The following is a 22,595-nucleotide window of genomic DNA, read 5'->3' on the forward strand; positions in this document are numbered from 1 at the left end:
TAAAAACCCCGCCCATGCAGAAGTGGCATAGCTAAAGTAAAATATGATAGGAAGGTTGTGATTTGATAACATCAGTATCACTGAAAGCTGAGTGGGAAGTTTTGCTATTAATGGTTCCGTTGTACTGATAGTGGTATATCATTCCCGTACTTCTGACTTCAGATTTTCACTGACATGAGATTGTAACTGATACTGATATAAAAAATTGGAGAAAGGAGAAAGGGTTGTGTGTCCATGTTGCTTTTTGAGGTTCTTCCAGTCAAAAGTTCTAGGCCCACCTAAAGTGAGGTATCATTTTATCAGGATACTTAGGGAAATGCTAGGTAGAAGGAAATGTGTTGTTCCCCTGAGATTTCAGAAAATATAGCCATGGAAATGTGATGCAAATGTGTGTTTTAACCCAAGTTTGAGGTTTGTAAGCACTTCTGGGTGAAAAACAAAAGGGTGAGAATCACACACGTCACACCACTGTGGACATCTCAGGTTTTCAGAAATGTACAGGTTTCATAGTTTTCTCCAGAAGCTGGGTGAGCTGGAGCCAAAATCCACCACTACCCATATGGTGATAATTGGGCATTTTTAGTGGAAACATTTGATAGTCAATGTTGTGTTTTGGGCCCTTTTCTGTTGCGGGCACTAGGCCACCCTACACAAGTGATGTATTAATGTCATCAGTTAACTTGGGACAATACAAAGTGGTAGGAAATTAGTGGTTCTTCACACAAATATGTGGAAACATTATGCTTATAGCCAAAGGGGTAAACATTTCGAGTGATAGTCATAGAATTTATGCCCCCTGGAACTCCCCTAGTGTCTAGTATTCAGAAATATCTGTCTTTTGTAGGTTTCCCTGTATGGCCACTGAGCCTGTGCCCAAATACCTTAACTTCTTGCAATGCCTAATCAGGTCACTTTTAGATAGTACATTTTGATGTCTTGCATTTTGGCCCTTTTCATCTCATGGATGCTAGACGCACCCCCACAGGTGAGGTACCATTTTGTATTAGACAATGTGGAGGAACGCTGGTTAGTAGGACCTTTGTGGCTCCCCACAGATTCAAGGAGTTTCACCCATAGCAATGTGCAGAACATGTTTCTTTTAAGCCAAGGTTTAAGGTTTGCAAGTGCTTCTGGATTAAAAAGAACTGTTGAGTGCCTCTCATGTCATGCCACATTGAACTCCCTTGTGAGACTAGTTTAAAAAAAATTCCAGGTTTGATAGGTTTACCTGGTTCTGACTGAGCTAGGACCCAACATCCACAGCTACCCAAATTGTAATAAAAGGGTCTGTTTTAGTGGGGAGATTTGATGAGTCCATGTTGCATTTTGAGCACTTTCCTGTCATTGACACTAGACCCAACTTCACAAGTGAGGTACATTTTTATCAGGAGCCTTGAGAAAATGCTGCTTGGCGAGTGCAATGCAGTTCACAACACTCTGGACTCTCCCTGGTGCCTAGTTTACAGAAATGTGCAAGTTTGGTAGCTTTATTTTGGTGTTGGCTATGCTAGGGCCCAAATTCCTCTGCCATCAATATTGTAGACATGGGCCAGTTTTGGGGTTGAAACATTTGATGTGTTCATGTTGTGTTTTGGGTCGGTTCCTCTTGTGGACTCACACACAAGTGAGGAATCAATATAATTGGGAGAGATGGGGGAACACTGGGTTGTAGGTCAGGGTGGGGGAAGAATTCCGCTCTGCCGGTGGAGTTTGTGGTGTTTGGCACTACTGTGAAGATATAGAGTAGCCTAGTGAGGTAAAACAGGATACGATTATTCTCAATGTAGTAGTCACAGGTTACAGGAAAAGTAGGTATGAAGGAAGCTCCTGCAGAAGCATAATCCTTGCTGAAATTCCCACGCACCCCAGCTCACACTGGCTGAGCGGAAGTGTACATATAGCTAAGTAGAGAATGCATGGCATAGACATGCAGATACCACCCTTTCCCAGGGATGTTTGCTGGAACAACACATTCCATTGCAACTCATGCTGATACCACATGTGCGTTACAGCGCAAATGGAATTACCACACACAACCATGACCACAACATTTTTTACAATGAGTATGCCTTTCATTACACATGCCTTTACAATGAATTGCATTGTAAAGACATGAATATTAAAGGCATATGTATGGTAAAAGGATTTCCCTGACTCTAAAAATCAGTCCCGGTGCACCTCCCCCACGCCCTGAGCCATTTTAAAAAAATATCCAACCCCTGACCTGAGCCCTAAATACAGACACCCAGCGCGACAATCCCCAGTCTTCAGCCCTAGTCAAAAATACCATTCCCCTGCACTGAGCCCTGAAGACGGACCCCTGTGCAAACCATGCAGCCCTTGCAACAAAAAAAAACTATCCCTGCAGCCTTATCCCTAAAAACAGACCCATGCACAACCCCTTTTTGGCCCCTGTCCTTTTAAAAAAAACCTAGCACCTGGCATGAACCATAAAACTGGACCCCAGTGTGACTTTCCCCTGGCTCCCAGTCCTTAAACAAAACACCCCCTTGAACTGGCGTCTTCAATGAGTAGCTCGTGAGCTATGAGTTGCTATCCAGCTAGCTGTAAGTAGCTCTCCTGTGTGCACCCCAGTCTACTAAGCTTTACGTGTGTGCGTGGTTGAATTATTATATGTATACTAAAAATGAAAACTGTGTATTTGGGACAAAAACGTTTGCAAATTCAGAACTCCTAAGCTAATGTTTTAAGAAATTAGGTTGAATATTCCCAAAAAATGTAAAGCTGATATTTGAGGGCTAAGTTGTGATTCTTTGGAAAGACTTATTACTATTATTATTACCTTGGTGCCAGGTGCACTGCAGCCATGGCTGATGTGTGTTACCCATCCAGAAGCATTCCAAATTGATAAACATTGCCCTGTCAGCAATTTCTAATGTGTTGCTCATAATCTTACATATGGTGGCCACTAAAATAGTCTTGACTGATATGCTCACTATTGCGTTACTAATATTAGTAGCTCTGGATGAATGCAATTGAACATAAGTAGCTCTTACCACAGAAACGGTTGGAGACCCCTGTCTTAGCACAAAACACTAAGGGCCCGATGTAGGTAAAATTGATTTACCGATTTTAAATTACCGAATTTTACCGATTCGGTAATTTAAAATCGGTAAATCAATGGGTCCGATATGTAGGTATTCCAGATGTGCTGGAATACCGAATCGGATGAATTCGGTATTTACCGATTCGGTAAATACCGAATCGGTAATGCCCATTCATTCCTATGGGCTTTGAAGCCCATAGGAATGAATGGACATTACCGATTCGGTATTTACCGAATCGGTAAATACCGAATTTCTCAAGGGTGCAGGGGGTGTCACTTTGACACCCTCTGGCACCCCCAAAACAGGCACGGGTGCCATGTGGCAGGCATACCTGCCCTAAGGGCAGGTCTGCCTGTCACATGGCATAGGTGTGCATGCACACATGTGCATGCACACCGGAATCGTTATTTTACCATCAAATAGGATTTGATGGTAAAATACCGATTCGTTAAGGCTCCTGGGACTCTGAAGAGTCCCACCTACATATGGGTGGCTCCGAATCGGTAAAACTACCGAATCGGTATTTTACCGAATCGGTAACTTTACCGAATCGGTAAAGTTACCGATTCTGTATTTTACCGAATCGGTAACTTTACCGAATCGGTAAAGTTACCGATTCGGTAAAATAGTGCACCTACATGTCAAATCATGTATACCGATCGGTAACGGCCGAAAATACCGATTTTCGGCCGTTACCGACCGACCTACATCGGGCCCTAAAACCGTACTCCCCCACCCCATGCCTAATCCTCCCTACCTTACCACAACAACGAGGCAGCTCTTCTGGGGCACGGCGCAGGTCATAAAGAGGAAGCAGAATTGTCTCTCCGTTTCCTCTAAAGACGCTGATAGCCTTTACCACACCGGTGCCTTTACCACAGTTACCACGTATATGCCCTTACCACCAGTACCATTCATATTTTCTTACCATTCATACCTTTACACTGTTAATTCATTGTAAAGGCGTGCATGGTAAAGGCATTTGTGTTGTAAAAAAAGGCGCAGTAAAGGCCATGAATGGTAATGGTACATGTGTAATAAAGGCTATGCATGGTAACCAGTGGTACGGTAAGCGTGGTGGGGCAGCATGTGTGGGGTAAGTGGAAATCAGCATACAATGGGAGAGTGAAACTAAAACAAATTAATAAATAAAACCACTTACCTTGCACTCGCCGTGTCAGTGATGCGTCGAGCACAAGGTAAGTGGTTTTATTGCACAGGCCGCCACTAATGGTAACAGCTGCATTGTGATGGCTGTTTGTACACCTCAGCATTCCATGCGGAGCGGGGAGTGCCGCAAAACTCTGTGAAGTGATGCAGAGCAGTGTTTCCCTTTCACACGTCTCATCAACGTTAAGTTGGTGAGTGCCTGTAAGAAATTTTTGCTCGCTGGACCTCCTCCGAGCAAGATTTCTCAGCTCAGACGGTTGTGACATTTCATGACTGCTCGCGTTGGAAAACCTCCCGCTCACATTGATTAAACTGCAGCTCGGGCAGAATGTCTATTCGAGTGTCAGAAAGCAGCAGTACCCTCTGGTGCAATGCTGAGTGCTGTTCGTGCTTTTTTTAAAGCACTGGACAAACTCCAGGCACTTAAAATCCGTGTGAGCAGCACAACTTAATAGACTCCAGTGCTGGCAGGACTCCACTGAGTTCCTCGCAGTTTTTGCAGTACTTAAAGAAGTCCTGCGAAATAAAACTCTGCAAACTCCGCCCAGTCCAAGTTGTAGGAGATGTGTGGCTTTCTTCAGCTTCCAGAACTTGCCTTCAATGAAAGTTGTTTTTAGGCAGTGTTTAAGATTTGCAACTTATTCTGTCTTATAAAACCTTGTTAAAACCACCCAAGTCACTTCACACTGAATACCCAATGCACTTTATCACTGGTTAGCAGTGGTAAAGTGCACAAAATCATAAGGCCAACAAAAACTAATTTAACAAAAAAAGAGGGGTGAAGGTAAAAGGTTTGGGGGGAAAACCATCCTGAGGCTGACAGGTCTAACACCTGTATTCAGCAGACTGCAGCGGGTAAGTTTGGGGCACTTGACATGGCATCTGTGATATATCAGGTGAAAAACCACTGCAAAATAGATGTAAGGTGTTGAAATTGGAAAGCGGTGAACTGTGAAGAAGGCATGGTGAGCTCCAAAAGAAAGCAGCAAGTTAGTTACAATATTGAAGCACTAGTTCACTAAGAAAATGGCATTCACCAGAGAACTTTCAAGGCATGGGCAAAACGGGCAATTGTTCAGGGTCCTATCTTCAAGGGGCATTCCAGGGAAAGTGAAATTTCTCTAAATTTCATCTGTCAATTTTTGTAAATCGCAAACTCTTTCTTTCTTCTTGCCTACTTCTATGTCCGACTTCTCTGTTTGCACAGTGTCATCTTATGGATTTTTGAGACACTCCAGGTTAAACATATTTCAAATATTGTTGTGTGATCCCATTTCTGAAAGTTTGCCTGGTACAATGCAGGCATGAATTAACAGAAAATGCTAATAACATTCAAACTTGGAGCCTCCAAAATATGTCTTGCCTTTGGCCTCGATAATGCTTAAATTACACTGCCATTCCCTCTGCACCAATCATAAAGTCATAACTATAAAAACAAGCATAGGTTCATTGATAGGGGAGGGTCCAATCTGACATGCATGATCCCCCATGCTGAATGAGGTGCAACCATTGCCCAGACAGTGTTAATAAGTGTTAAAATGTAAAAATAATAAACTAATTATATCATAAAATGTGCTACATTACGCCACATAATTTGCCTTGTCGTGCCTCATTATTTACTCAACCCTGCTGCATAACTTGGCCAATCCCTGCTGCATTATTCTACTGGCCCTGCTATAGAAATATCCAAAACCCAAGAAAACATTTGTGGACTAACAATAATTGTGCTCAATTTTGCAATTAAACATTGTGCATCCTCAAATCTGTGATACTGAGAGGTGTCCAAATTAACAGGTGTGTACTTTCTGGCAAATTACTTTAGGTTAACACACAAACAGATCAGGTTTTTCCCCTTTCCTGCATGCACAAACAAAGCACTGGTGTGATTTGCACCTTACTTTGTATCAGGTTTTTCCTACTGCAAATGAAAGGTGCAAACACCCACATGTTGCACATATAGTCTAATTCCATTTGGGTGCACACAGGAGTTTGTCTATTTCATCTGCTTCTCATTCTTTCCAAATGAACAGATCCAGGACATTATGTGTTCCCCCCAATAACCTTTATCATAGCTCTATAAGGCACACATGATATACTTCCAGCAATGAACAACATTGCTCTATAAGATAGATGTATTTGCTATCTGTACATAAAACCTTGAATATATGTATACATTTTTTAAAAACGGTGATAATATAGCTTTACACTCATTAGCATAGTAGTTTGTAGCTATGTGCAGTGTGTGGTAGGGTATGCTCGTTCGAGTAATTAACAGTGATGCGTGTGGGAGATTTTGATATTGATTGAGAAATAATATCGTACTTTGTAGTAATTTACCTCAAGCAGTGTGGTATATTTTGGATATTGTGTCCAGTTGTGTTAATAAATGATTTGATTGTGACCCTTTGTGGTAATCAGACTTTCACAACTTCCATAACTTTTACGTATTAGTAATGTTTAGAGTCCTTGGTTGCAACGAATGTGAGAGTGTAAAGTTGCATTGTCTTCTGACTCTTAACTTTACAATTTCTTTAAACTTTGTGAGCTGCGCTGATTGAAATGCCTAAAAATTAAAAAATACAAAATATGCAGCTTCAGTGTCGTTTCACAAGCTCCAGCACAAGAAACCAGCCCAGAGTGTGCTTAATCAGCCAGTTAAAATATCCCTCTGAGCAACGAGGTGGAGGCTGGGAAATATTAAGCCCTGCTTTAAAACATAGTTCTAAAACACAGAGGGCCTCATTTATGAGAAGTGTCGCATTGCTGCAACAAAGCAGCAATGCCACACTTCTAAGTGCGCCCTCCTTGCGACATCATAGATGCGCTGTATTTAAAGTACAAATGTACAGCGCATCATGTCACAAGGAGTTACAGATACGTCAGTATTCCTGACACATCTGTATGTGCAAAAGTGACGCATTGCTGGAGTGTGTCTGAAAACAGACGCAACATCAGCAATGTTTCCATTCACATGGGGCAAGCCAAAGAGCCTGCATCACCCTTACGCCTGCCATATGGCATGAGTAAGGCTTTCACGCAATGGCGTCCTATAAGTGGCACACTGAAATCTTATAGATTTCAATAGGCTACTTCTACGAGGCTTTGATGCGAGGGAACGCCCACCCTGAATACATTATAACTGACGCAGGTATAATGTAGGGCAGGGGTTTACAAAGTGAAGCATCTGCCTAGATGCCTCACTTTGTAAATAAGGCACAAGATGGCACATTTTGTACGCCGCCTTTGCATCACAAAAAGTGAGGCACCGGCTGTGAAAAAGTGCGCAAGGGGTCATAAATAACCCCCTGAGGACTTTGTGGTCAGAGATTTTTCTTTCGCCCAACCTACTGGCACATGCATCAAAAATGCCATTTGCGATTCCTTATTAGCGAAAAATAAGGATTCGCTAATAAGGAATCACAAAAGCCTATGCATGTAGAAATCGTTTACAAAATAGCGATTTCTAAATATTCCTTAATTGCGACTCGCAAATTGCGAGTTTCAATTAAGGAATACCTCCCCATTCATTCCTATGGGCCTAGAGGCCCATAGGAATGAATGGGAAGACATTCTCAATTTGCGATATTCAATTAGAGAATCGCAAATTGAGAATGCAATTTCAAGGGTGCCAGTATGTCAAAAGGACACCCTGTTGCACCCCTGAAATCTGCATATGAGTAAATAGTGCACACACACATGCCCCAAGGGCATGTGTGTGTGTAAAATGGAACTTTGAAAAATGCACTTTAGTGCATGTTTCAAAGTTTTTGCCAATTACCATGAAGTTCAACTTCATGGTAATTTGCGCCCCCTATCAGCGAAATCGCCAATTTTTTTACTTTAATGCATTGCATTTAAGGAATCTGAATTTGAGATTCCTTAAATGCAATCGCAATTTGAGTACTCGCAATTCATTGCAAATTCTCAAATTGTGAGTGCCCTGGCCCTTCCTGCATTGCAAATGCCCTTTTTGTGGATGCATACGGACGATTTTTGCGAATGGCACCGTTTGCGCTCCCAAAATTGGTTGATGCATGTGCCCCCTAGTTTGTGGTAGCTAATAGTGTGATTTGTGGTAGTTGGTGGTACTTTGCTGTAATTATTAGACATATGTGTGGTACTTGTGGGGCTTTGTATGAATTAGAAAGGATGGGTTTTTATTTAATACTAGTGTGTGGTACTGTGTTTGTCAGTTAGTGAAGTAATATGTGGCACTCTGCTTTCCTTCATGGTATTCCGCAGAGTTGTGGGACTTTGTGGAGTTATACTGTCACACATTGTGTATGTTTTGGGTAGATGTTTTACATTTGTGGTAAGAGTTTCAAGCATTTTTTGGTTTTATGTGCAATTTTGGAAAGTGCTAGTTTCTAGTAGTTTATTGGATCCAGTACAGGGTGCAGAGCGCAGAGCTGAGGAGCAGAGCAGAGTGGAGGAGGAGCGGAAGAGTGGAGCGGTGCGGTGCGGAACTCGCCGAGCTGTGCTGCGCTACGGGAAACTGTTGACTGAGCTCGTTGAACACCCGATCTCTCTCCCCTCCCGCCCTCCCGCCCTTCCCCTTGAACCTGACTCGCAGTGGACCCATAATATCTGTGTAATATCTACACACCAGGAGAGGGAAACTGCCGGCTGTCGACTCCTGGCTTGGTGAGCACCTGATTTCCCGCCCTTCCCCTTGAATCTCTTGAATCCCCTGAATCCGTCGGTTCTCCGGACTTGCATTATCTGTGCACCAGGAGAGGGGAAAATAGTCTGCACGCCCGGTCACAGCTCCGTCCACTCATGCATCTGGAGGTGAGGCAGGGCGCTGAAAGGCTGTGCCTGATTCGAGGACAGGAGGGAGGACAGGGGGGGGTTGTGACACAGGTTGAGAGAGTGCGAGCGCGACTGCCGATAGAGGCGGCTGCAAAGTAAGAGCCCGGGGAGTGACTTGAAGGTAGCTCGACTAGGTCCAGCTGACCCACTGTCCTCTCCGTGAGCACCGCTTGCCACCACTGCCTCCTCTCTGTGTGCCCCGAACCTAACATCGGCCAGCAGCCAGCCGCCAACCAGCGGCCACCACCACATAGCAGACAGTAATCAGCCGCTTATCAGCCACAATCAAAATCAGAGTATCGACAAACAATTTTGAAAAAATATAAACGGAAAAGAAACACTGAAGCTTAACCCCTTCCAGGCTCATGACGAGCTGGGCTCGTCATGGTGTAGCCTCCTCGCACACTGATGACGAGCCCAGCTCGTCATGAATAAGGGGCTTTTAGAAATCTCAGCACAGGAGGAGAATTCAACTAGCGCGGATGTGGTTAAGCAGGAACAACTGTGATAGACTCCGCCAGGAGGGCTTCGAAAGAGGCGGAAACCCTCGCTTGACTAGTTCCCAAACCTACCAGTGATCTAATACAATAAGGACACAAAAAGGAAAAAGCAAGGGAAAGAACAGGAAAAAAAACGAGCGCTGAGATCAGGTAGAGTTAGGCAATTACCAAAACAAAATCTAACTCAAAATCTAAATCACGGAAAAGGAAATTGGGGAAACCGGAGCCAGTATCTCCACTATATCCAAACAACTCTCAGGAAATCAGCCAAACCGCCTGCAATAAAAATAAAGAAGGCTCAACCTTGGCAGTAATGGAAATGCCGACATTAGCAGCAAATCAAAATTCAACGTCAACTCAATCAATAAACAAAAACGCCCAAGTCAAGGCCTCTGCCGCATCACAGTGTCTAATTACAGCCCTTCAACAACCACGGAGATTCACACAAACCTTATTATCCCCAGTACCAAAGTCACTACCAACGGACTCAGATAACCAAGTAACCATCGACGGAATGCCAGCAAAGAAAAGGATATGTTCCCACCAACCAAAGATTTATACAAAGTTTTCCTTCCTAAAAGACCCTGGGACAGTTATTTACTACAAGACAGGGAATATCAGAGGTCTTCATACACCGCTTCTACAAAGCGAACCTGACTGCAGCCGCACGAACAGTAACCAAGCAGATCCACCCGACTAGCTGAAGTCCTCTGCTCATCCAGTATAGAGGCTGCCGCAGCCACATCAGTATCAACATCGCCTGAACTAAGAAGAGAGGCAGCACACACTTACCTAGCAGACCAAGAACCTACCAATCACAATAATGTGGAAATGGCATCTACTAGAAAAATTACCATCAAAGACTGGTGTTTACCAAAGAAAGTTGAGTCCCCAGAGACAGTAATTGACCCACGTTCAGTGAATCAGGGTGAGACTCATCCTACGAAGCTCAGCTCACTACACATTTTCAAGTCAAGTCAAGTCAAGTCAAAAAAATCACTTTATTTGGTATTTCACAACCATAAAGTATACATATCCAAAAACAATTTAAAAGTAACAAACACTTAAAAGTTCCTTTAGTTAAAAATGTCTTTTCTCGTTTTTTCATTTACAAACTAACCCAGTCATTATCGAAGGTCTGATTCTGCTTTTTCAAGCTTGGTCTCTACAGAATTCATAAACTTTACCCCGCGGCATATCAAAATGTTTGAACCTGCTCCCATCCAGCTGGTCACAGCTTGCCTGCAGGTACGGATCTGTAGCATATTAAAAATTGGTTTCAGTAAAATTTTCCTTTCTTCTTTAGAAGACTCACACGTGCACAGGAGGTGACACAAGGTCTCGCTGTGATTATCACATAACCTACATCTTCGTTCCTGGTGAGTGACCTTCCATGACGGAATCAAGTCTTTTGAGAAATGGTTGCCCATTCAAAAGGCCATGAATTTTGTTTTTAGTGATAGCCGGAAGTGCGCAGTGAGATAAGGTTGAGGTTTTAGTAGTTTATACGAATTTAGAATGGTCCATGCGTGTCGACGTTTGGCCAAAGTCTTTTTATCCTCTACCAGAGATAAGGCTTTTGCGTTTAGATTGCACATATTTTTTAAAGGACTTTGTTTCCGGTGGGTTATTCCAGATCTCCACTATTTTTAGGTTATCTAGTGATGCTCTCAGGTCATAGCCCCATGAGTCAGGTTCCTGTTGGTCATATTGTTTTTTAATTTCTTGCCAACATAAGTTGTTTAAAGATCCAGTTTCCGATAATCTCAATTTCCAGCACCATTTCACTAGAGCTGCTTTCCTCTGGTAGATTTGATTTTGTAGACCAAATTCTAGCCTTAGTTGGGCAGGGGCTGCTCCTTTGTATATGTGAAAGACAGTTTTGTATATTCTTGTCTGGAGTGCGTTTAGGATAGCTGCTTCTTTCCCATGCTATATTTCCAGTCCATATGAGAGGGATGGTAAGACTTGGGCTGTCATTACTTTTAACAGGTGGTCATATGATGGACATTGCAAATTCTTTTGCAAAACCTTGTAAGCAAAGCTCAGTGCTTGGGCCTTTGTGGCAATTGTTCTTTTATGATCTGTGAGGGACATGTTTTTACTTATTGTAACCCCCAGATATTTATAAGCAGTTGGTTCCTCAATGGGTTTTCCCTTTGTTTGCCAATTGAAGGATTTTCCACCGGTGCCCGTCAATCTCACCACCTTTGTTTTTTTTTATGTTTATTTCCAAACCTTCTCTCTCGAAATAGTCAGTTAGTTCCGATATTACTCTTTGTAGGCCTATTGGAGTTTGGCTTAAAACTACAATGTCATCCGCATATTGGAGGCACTGGATGCTTTCATTGGCCAGTTTGGGCGGGTGTCCATTAACATTCTTGAGATGGTCTTTCAAATCGGCCAGATATATATTGAAAAGGCTTGGGGAGAGCACACAGCCTTGTTTAAGGCCATTAGTTATTTTTTGTTCAGCAGATATTCTTCTTCCATCACCCAATTTTACCTTGGCCCATGTTCTGCTATATAAAGCCATTAATGTTTCCGTTAGTGCCAGTGGGAGACCCATGAGATCCAGTTTTTCCCATAGTCGTTTTCTGGGAACACGATCGAAGGCGGATTTTAGGTCTATATAGCAGGCTATTAGACTGTTCTTCTTTTTCCTTGCTCCTTCGATTAGTAAGGACAGGGCTGACAGATTGGTTAAGCAGCCCATGCCTTCCCTAAAACCGGTTTGAAAGTTGGGTATTATATTGGGTTCTTTTATCCATTGTCGTAGTAGAGACAATATGCAAGAAGAAAAAAGCTTTGCCTCCACATCAATTAGGGCTATTAGTCTGTAGTTACCAGGGTCCATTCTGCATCCACTTTTAAGGAGAGGGTGGAAGATGTTTCCTTGCCAAGATTCTGGAATCTTTTTTTCCTTATAAATGTGGTTAAATAATGGAGTCAGGTAAGTTGCCCAGAAGTCGATATCATATCTGAATAAGGCATTAGGCATTCCATTTGGGCCAGCTGCTCCCTCCACTTTTAATTTCCTTATTAGGCTGGTTAGCTATTTGGCAGTTGTCAAGGGCGTTTGATTCTCTAAGGCAGTGCCTTCAGGCTGGTACTTTTTCCACTGTCCTAGGGTTTTTTCTTTTTGTTCTTGACCTTTTTTTGGGTAATTACATGTTACTGTGTTAATTGGGGGGCTCTGGAAGTTATACAAATTATCGATATATGCAGCTCATGTATCTTCACTTATTCCTATGTTGTGTTGATCACCAGCTCCTTTCGATAATTTATTTATGATTTTCCAAAATTCTCCACTGCTAGGTAGTTTGCTTGTTCTTAACAGTTCTATCCAGATTTCCTCTATGTAAGATGTCTTTGCTTTTCTGCAATCTTCTTTATATTCTTTCTTCATTTTTTGTATAGCGGTGTGATCTACTTCTTTTCCTAGTCTTTTTTCTGCGGCCATTTTTCTTAACTTTTTCGAAATTTCTCTTTTCTTGTCTCTTAGGTTGAAATTATACCACGGATCTTTGTTTACTTTGTATCCATAAATTGCCGGAGATTTTACCGCGAATTTTCCTAGTACAAATTTATGTAAATTCTCCCAATTTGTTATGGGTGATTGGTTTATTATGGCGTTCGTGAAATTTACGTGTTCCAGTACCAAGTCCATAATTTCTTTTTTTATATTGCCTTTGCTTTTGATTTTCTTCAATTTGTATATCTCCGGAATCGCGGTAAGAAATTCTAATTGAGTTTTCTCTTCGATGTTTTTCCTCATTATAATCTCTTGTGGGGAATGGTCGCTCTCTGGTCGGATTTGGATTCCGAAATAGTCTATGCTCTTTTTTAGTTCATTGCTTATTAAAATGAAGTCGATTATAGAATTCCTTTTGCCACTGGTAAAGGTGGTTTTGGCAGGTATATCTCCCTCTGTGTTTCCGTTGAGGATTGTTAAACCTAGAGATTCCAGTTTGCCCCAAATATTATGTGATTTATCCTTGGTCGTATTGGCTTTTATTAGGTTGCTGTTGAAGTCGCCAGAAAGAAATATCTCATGAAATTGATACGTGTTGCGTAGGGATTTCATCAAATTTACTAAAGTTAATGCTCACTACACTTTGGAAATCAAGACGCGCTAGTGGAAGTTAAGGTACTGATTCACAAAGAGGAGGAAAGAGAAGATCTATCTCCTCCTCAACTACTTAGTAGCTCACCGAACTCAATGAAGGGAACCTGACACGCACGAACAGAACCATCCACGGTAACTGAAGAGCAAGGAAGTGGAATTCAACCACCTCAATTGCAAAACACATCACTGACTCAAACCAAGACACCCCAATTAAACTTGAGCAGCATTTCTGAACAAACAGCAGCAAATAATAGGTTAGTAGTGCAAACGCCATCTCCACGCTGCACCTTACTACCGTACAACGATTCACGATCCATAAACAATTCCATAAACAATGACATGTCTTCCATAGCAGCACAGGAGTGGGAAGAATTTGTAGCTACTTATAACCTCAAACTATCTGAAGGGAAACCACTCACTGATGTATCGCCGAGACTTGAGAAGAGTAGCAACAAAGGAAAGCCAGTCCCCAAATCTATATGGATAACAATCTTAAGCACCTGCAACACTCGGCCACAGCCCTGGAATTCCAGTCACAAAAAATGGACTTGCAGCTTTCTGTTCTGCAGACAATGGCAGATTTTATCCCAGGAATTGACTGGAAAATCTCAGAAATAAACGGTCTTATAAGGAGGGGTCAAGAGGCCGTTTCTGTGGCTCAAATAATTCCACCACTATCACTGTCCTGTGATCCAAATTTAGATAAATTATCTTTTTTACCATCTATGTTAGGGGACTTGATAAGTGACCTAAAATCAACAGCTCTACAAACCCTGATTCCATAATCCCCGGACCTACCTCCAGAACTCTCAGTGGCATCAACAGGCCTAGAGATCGAGCAGCCGGCTGAGCAGAGCTCAGTTACCATTTTACCCTCAGTTCAAACATCATCGCCCAGATTACTGGAAACAGAGCTAATGATTACTACTGCGACCACAGTTGAACCATCTTTAACAAATAACCAGGCTTCAAGCACGATCCGCAGGAAGAATAAAAGGAAAGGAAGAAATCGGTTACTAACGGACACAAGACAAAACATAGAAGCACAATCGAGCTCCTCTCCTTCAGCAGCAACCTACGGCAGGATATTAAAAGATAACGAACAATCATCTCCCCTGCACAAGGTCCCTGAAAGTACTCCATCAGAGTCCCCATCATATTGCGTAAAACTGACAACCAGTGTTATTAAGAAATCTGCACCAAAAAAACTCAAACAGAAGCTTTTACAATTTAAACCAACTGAATCAGCACATAATACTTATAATGCTGAATTAACACCATTTGAAAATGTTCCAACAACAGGATGAGAAGACAAAATCATGGCCATCAATGCGGAGTCACCTCAGCAACCGATATGTAAATTGAATAGTAAAGCCGGGGAAATGAGGACAGACAATGATCAAAATGAGCAACCAAATTACTTGGACACGGTATGCCCAAGTCATTCCTCTCAACTTATTCAACAGGGCAACGAGAGACCTCTAACTGATTCAACAATATCCCAGCATTTGAATAGCCCAACATCAATTCTCTTCATTCCTGAATACACTACTCGAGGTAGGGATGAAATACTGAATAGGGGAAATATATTAAGACTCCTGCACTCAGTAACTCACCTAGGAAACGTCAGCTCCACTGACCTCATGCAAATAGAGTTTCAGCCAAACACTGAGCCTCATTGACAGCACATAAAATCATGGAAGAAGAAGCAACGTTCCAGCAATGGGAGATAGAACTGAGACTTGAAAAGCGACCACGCTATCCGACACCTCTTTTACCACTTATTAGACCTTTGGCACAAAAAAGCACTAACTTAATACTAAAGGGAGCTAGGAGCAGCTCCCCCAGGATGTACCCCCGAGAAACAAAAAGTCCTTGATCTGAACAAAATCAAAATCATAGTCGCTATCTTTCGCCAAAAACCGTCCATAATTGGAAGTCAATTCAACGTACAATCGTCACAACGACTGTCGATAATTGACAAAAAAGGGAAGAACTTACCATCCCCTCAGTTAAGCGTAGGGAAATCAGAATCTGCTCCTGGAACATTAACGGTTTAGCCAGCAAAAGTAATGATCCCGAATTTCTTCAATACCTAAGTACATTTGACCTTCTATTGCTCCAAGAAACTTGGGAAGAAAAAGCATTTGAGCTCCAAGGGTTCACGTCTTGCTGCATTCCGGCAAATAAAAACTCCACCTTTGGACGAAGATCAGGAGGTCTGATGTTCTTCGCCTCAATATCAACAATAGGCAAAATTGAGGCAATGGATTTTCATATACCTGCACCAAGTGCCATACCGGGGGTAAAGATCTCACTCTGGTTAAAAAAGCAGATCCAGGAAGTAATTATAATTAACATAGACATTCACCCGAAACAGAAACAAAAAACAGCGGGAGACCTGGCAAAAGTGCTGGAAAAAATAATGGAAGCAAGGGAGTCCGACTCATTCATCTTGGCCGGCGATTTTAATATGCTCCTCATCAATAAAGATCAAGATACCGACCTCACCCAAGATTTGAATGCAGCGTGGGGTGTGCCAACACAAGGCCCAATAAAAATTAAGAAACCAACGAAGCACTCAAAAATCTTACTTCGACATCTGGAGCTACTTAACTTAAGGGCCCTAAATGGTCGCTATATCGACGATGATCCACCAGCAGCCACCTTCCACTCCAATAAACAATCTTCTCATCTTGATTACATGTTCATATCTTTAAACATGTTTTGCTGGTTAACAACTTTCAGAATAGGGACAAGTGACTTCAGTGACCACCTGCCTCAAGAGGCCGAAATAAGATCTAATTTTCAACTGGAAACGGAGCCATTTACAGGCCTCGACACAGAAGTCAGTTCAAATTTAAAGCGGCTACGGTTTAACGCCGGCAATATTGACTCCATAAGCTCCACAGCGAAAACCCTTTTCACCCAAATTGCCAGTTCCTTAAACAAGGTGTCAAATGTCTGGCAAAACTTCACTCAAGCCATTAGAGAGAAAATTGTTAAAATCTTGCCTAATAACTTACGTCAAGGGAAGGGAATTTCAAATGGAAAACAAATAATGTGAGTTGGAACTGAGTCTCCACAAATCCAAACAAACCGGAGTTGCCCATTAACCCAGACTAGTATAAGGGGCATTAAACATGAGAATCCACAATGGCTCACAGTGGTATCATTATGAATACAACCATAAATCATGAGATTTGTGAATTATTCTCCAAGCTATTCCAATCTAAAGAGAAAGCATACTTGCTCACAAACCAAAATCTCTCACAACATTTTTTAATGCACTTTCATGCAATATGTAATACATGTAGCCAAGAAACTGAGAAGAAATAGGGAGCGGTAGAGCACGACTTTAAGTGGAAGAGTCTTCCTTCTCTTACAAATGAGACGCTGAGTTTTGGAGTGCATCATTAGCACCAGTATTCAACAATATAAGGCATACCCAGACTCTTCCTGAGTCTTGGCACGGGTCAGTCATCAGCCCGATCTACAAACACAGTAGCAAGAAGCATCCAAACAACTATCGGCTTATTGCCTTACTAGACGTGGAGGCAAAATATATCATCCCAATTAACCAAACGGGTTTCTGCAAAGGCCAAGGAACCACAACCAACACCATGGCATTGTCCTTGCTGATGGGAGCAGCAAATGAAATCAAGTCATCTTTATACCTTTTGTTTATCGATTATACTGCGGCATTTGATCATATGGACCGCAACAAACATTTGGCAGAAACTGGACAATTGGGGAATACCGAAATGCCTCCTAGATGTGCTAATACTACTCCACTCAAAAACCTGGATTGAAATCAAACTTTGGGCAGGTACACACCTCTCGAAGCCCATTAGGACAACAAAAGAGTTAAAACAGGGGTGCGTACTAGCACCCTTTTTATTCAACCTCTTTTTAGCCGACCTACCTGGGGAACTCGACAAATGCCCTAATCATGCACCTAAATTAGGGAAAATGACCCTCTCCAATCTGCTATACGCGGATGATCTGGTGCTGATAAGTCGGACGCCAACGGGCCTTCAGCCTCTCTTGAATGCAGCTCACACTTTCTCAGTGAAAAATGCCCTTCAAATAAACTTCAACAAGTCAAAGGTCATGGCCATGAATTATAGGAAAAAAAGGAATTGGCACTTGAATGGAGAAAATCTCGATCGGGTAACCAGCTACAAATACCTGGGAGTAATCTTGGACTCAAAAAACATGTCTAGGGCACAACTTGACTCCTTACGAGGTAAGGCGACAACAACCTACTTGGCATTAAAACCATTATAGGCCAAACTTCCCGATCTCACACTTAAACCTCTCCTTGAAATCTTGCTTGCAAAACTACAGCCTAATCTTACATACGCTAGTGAATCACTTCATGGGAAGGATGCCGCATTACTGGACACAGTCATAGCCAACTCATATAGGGTTATTTTCAACCTTCCAAAATATGTCTCTCCTGCTCAGATCCGACTAGAATTCGGCATCCTCAAACAAACATTAGACAGAGTGTGTGTGTAGCCAGCTGGCACAAGATTCGCACTGCAGAGACCGACTCCTTAAGCTCTAACGTATGGGAAGAGTTACTTTGGCACCGCAAATCTTTGCCCAGAGATTACCTATTTGAATCACTCCAAGTTCTAGGCCTGACCGATATCTGGGAAACGCCAATAAACCTTCTGTCCTTCAAAAAAGTCGCCAAAAAATCACGTATTATCTCAGCAATTGAAGACAAGAAGGATCGAGAAAAATAGGGCGCACGGCTGGATAACGCTGGGTGATTATGGAAAAATACAATCACAAGCATACCTCAAAATTGGTATGAAAATTAAAGTTAAAGAGAAGTTTCTAAAACTACGCCTCGGTGTAATCCCTATACTCCCACACCTTCCACCCTGGGAGAGAAACAACTCTTCACAGCAGTGTCGCCTGTGCAAAATCGGCAAGAAGGACATCATCCACGTGAATTGCATCTGTCCTAGACTAAAGGACCTGAGGTATAACTTTTTACGACCATCTTTTAAACTACATGCCGTTCAGACTTGCAAGCTGGCAGTTAAACTGTGCTTTAACACCAATAACACCAAATTGAATTGCCAGGTCGTGAAGTTCTTTGACTTAACAAGAAAAAGACTTAACAGCGTTTGACGAACATTATAAGGTCCTGAGGATAACCACGAACTGATCTTAATCAACTTCTTACTTTTAATTTAATCTAACTTGATAAGCTCAAGTACAAATGGTTTTTTAAATGTATCTACTGGTGTTTTTATAATTTTGTAGAGATTTTAATTAATCATGTACAAATAAAATGTTACTTACTTACTTACTTAGTAGTTTATTGTAATGTTTTGTATTGTTTGAGACTCAAGATAAAGCATTAAGATTGCCAAATGACTGGAAGTGGTTGCTAATTGTGCTACCATGCAAATGTCAGCATTGAACTGTGCAGCTTTTCAAATAATGTTTATATGTCACAATGGCAAATATTCAACAACCCCCTAAGGGTTTCCCTGCCCAGAAATAACAAGTATTCCTGCAGACATTTGTTTGATCCCTTTCTTCTTTAGGGCCTTTTTAAACTCTGTGTTTTTCAGAGTGTATATAATGGGGTTGAGCAGTGGAGTCACTGCAATGTAGGACAAAGACATAATCTTGTTGCCTTTCAATGAATATGTGGATGCTGGCCGCATGTAGGTGGAGCAGAGTGAGACATAGAACAAGACAACCACAGTGAGGTGGGAGGCACAGGTGGAGACAGCCTTCTGCCTCCCTCCCTTTGATTTCATTTTCAGGATGGAAGAGCCAATGTTGACATAAGAGATGACAATTAACAGAAATGACATTACTGTATATATGGCACCCATAATGTAATTAAGTCTCTCAATTCTGGCTGTGTCACTGCAAGCCAGCTTCATAAGTGCAGCCACGTCACAGAAGAAGTGGTTGATGATGTGAGGTTCACAGAAGGAGAGCTCAGACAGGAGTAAAATGTGAGCCAGTGGCATCAGCAGACTCAGCAGCCAGCTTCCAGCCGCCAGCCTGATGCACACATCCCTGTCCATGACGGCCAGGTACCGCAGGGGGGCGCAGATGGCCACGTACCGGTCCAAAGCCATGACCGTGAGGAGCAGGATCTCAGTGCTCAACATGAACATGAAGAAGTACACGACCGACAGGCAGCTTTTGAGAGAAACATGGATGTGCTGTAGAAAGAAGTCAGCAAACATCTGGGGGAAAACGATCGAGGTGTAAGTGATGTCGACAACGGACAAATTTGAAAGAAAAAAATACATGGGCGTGTGCAAGTGTATGTTGGAGCAAATTACCGCCAAAATAAGAAGGTTCCCCACCAGAGTTAGCACGTAGATTCCTAGAAAGGCAACAAAAAGGGGAACTCGCAACTGTTCGATGTCTGAAAAACCTACAATGAGGAACCATACGTTTGAGCTCATATTTCCTACTTCCATTCTTACTGGTATACAGCTACGTCACAGCTGTACGTGAAGAAGATCTGAAAAGATATAGACACAAGATGTATATATAATTAGTCATTTGGTTAGTTGGACATTTAACATGAACATTATTTGTTAAATATTTCCACCATGAGATAATCTATTGAATTAGAAACGCTGCACAAACAAATTTAGGTTTTTCCCTCTTTTAAAGCCACCCATTCTGTATTTATTTTTTTGAATTTCTATCAATTGTGATTAACTATGAAGACAGTCTAACATTGATGCTGAGCATTACATTTCTTATAGATCAGACAATAACAGAGCTCGTCAGCACCTCGCAGTAATTGAAAAGTTTTCAGCGACAAATGGAAGAGTGAAAAGGACATTTTAAAAATACATTGACGAGCCCGTAGGTCTGACTGCCAATCAACCTTTGAACACTTGTGTATAAACTCACTATACAACAGAGGGGACTCATGGAGGCATTGATATCATGGAAGCAAAGCATATGTTGACATTTTTTATATTATTTTTATGCCACACATAGGAAAAGTAAAAGACGTGAGTACAATTATTTGAACAATAAAAACATTGGGGCCTATCGCCGCTTTATCAGCACTTTTTTGCCTCTAAAGCGGCGATAGTTTTATCGTCCTATTAGCAAGCTGCAGCTAACAGGCCCTAGCGCAACTGTTTTGGCGATAGCGGCCCGTTTTTTTTATCTCAAAGCATGTTAACGGTATTAATCGCTGATGACATGCAAAGTAGGCATTCCGTGCAAAAAGGCACGCAAACGCCACTACTGCATATTATCAAGGGGCTCCTTATAATTCTAAAGAGCCCAAAAACTGGCTCTAACTGCAGTTAGAGCCAGTTACCTAAGACCAGAAAATAGCTGGTATTAAAATGGTGATAAAACTTGGGCACATATATCTGCAGGTTTTGGCGCTGGCCAGCGCTGCAAGCTATTTTGCAGCACTACCCACGACAAAACTACAGTGCAGTAATGCACACAATCAATAAGATAGTGCGCATTCCTGTGCCACAGTCATGAAAAGTTTTACTGCGCTGCGACAAGGCAGCGTTGCAACACTTCTGACCACGCCTTTCTTGCGACAGCATGGATGCACTGTAATCACTGGACAGCACTCCATGATGCAAGTAATGAAAGATACGTCAGGCTTCCTGATGTATCTGCCTGTGCTAACGTCATGCATTGCTGCAGTCGTGTCACAACCATGACGCAACCCCAGCAATGCATGGGGCCCTGTGGCACTGCCTAATCCTCATGCCTGCCATCCAGCAGGCAAAAGGTACTGACGCAGTGCTGTTCATGAGGGGTGCCCAAATGTCGGCACTGTTGGAGATCCATCAGCGGTAGTTGCTCGCTGCGGTGTCATCATTTGGAAGCATTGGTGGAGTGTTGGTGCAGAGGGAGTTGACGAGATGTTCTTCGCTGTCCTTGATCCAGTTTCGAGGGGGTGCGATGATGGCGGTGTTGCCCGGTGGTCAAGATGAAGACGTGAGGTTACCAATTAGGATCGATCCAGGAGAGTCCGGTGTTGTGGCTGTAGTTGAAGTACCCACTGGCGGAGGTGATGTGCTGGACCGTGTGTCGTGCTATGTGGCCTGTTGAGGTGACTTGCTGCTTGCATCTAATGTCGGTGACCTTCCCCAGGAAGGGGTGGTGCTCCGGTCACTGGGGCTGTCCAGGTGGAACTTCAGTTCATCAAGTTGGATGTCGTCGGTGGATTGGAGACCCTGGGGTGCAATGAGGTCTACAATGATATTTGAGAATGGGGGCCCTGGCCCGGGGGGCCTCCACATGAGGGTGCCGCAGAGGATCTTCTTGGGCTTGGTCCGGATATGGGAGTTGACGTGATCCATGGTCACCCTTGGCACATTAGAGTGTGTTGTCAGTCAGAGTGTGCCTCTGAATGTGACGGCAATGCTTCCTCCATGACCGTCAGGGTGCTCCTTGCGGGTGGTACTGCAGCCGTCAGTGATAGTGAGGTGATGTCTGGCATGGAACAGAGGTTAGTCCTGGCAGGCGAGGTGTCGTCCAAAGTTGATGGCGAGGAGGGCGCTGGCGTCGTAGCGGTGGAGTGTCCCAGAGGAATGCTCCTTGGTGCTGAGCGAGGTCCAGGGGCAGACGTATGCAAACGGCGTAACGTATGGGTTGCCCTTGGCACGGAAGACGACCATTAAAATGCAGGCAGTACATCATTAACAACGCAACTCTGAAAACGCGGGTGCCTTAGCATCCCATTTGATCACAATGCAGTGTGAGGTCAGTAATGGGGTAATTTAAAGTTTCTCAGGTGTGTAACGGTTTGGGGGTAAAATTTGAAAATGTAAATTTTTCTTGCGGTAAAATATGAAAAATGAGGTGTTTGTTGGGGTAAAATATGAAAAATGGGGTGTATGTTGGGTTAAAATATAAAAAATTGTGTGT

Source organism: Lissotriton vulgaris, chromosome 7 (assembly GCF_964263255.1).
Source record: "Lissotriton vulgaris chromosome 7, aLisVul1.2, whole genome shotgun sequence".
Lineage (NCBI taxonomy): Eukaryota > Metazoa > Chordata > Amphibia > Caudata > Salamandridae > Lissotriton > Lissotriton vulgaris.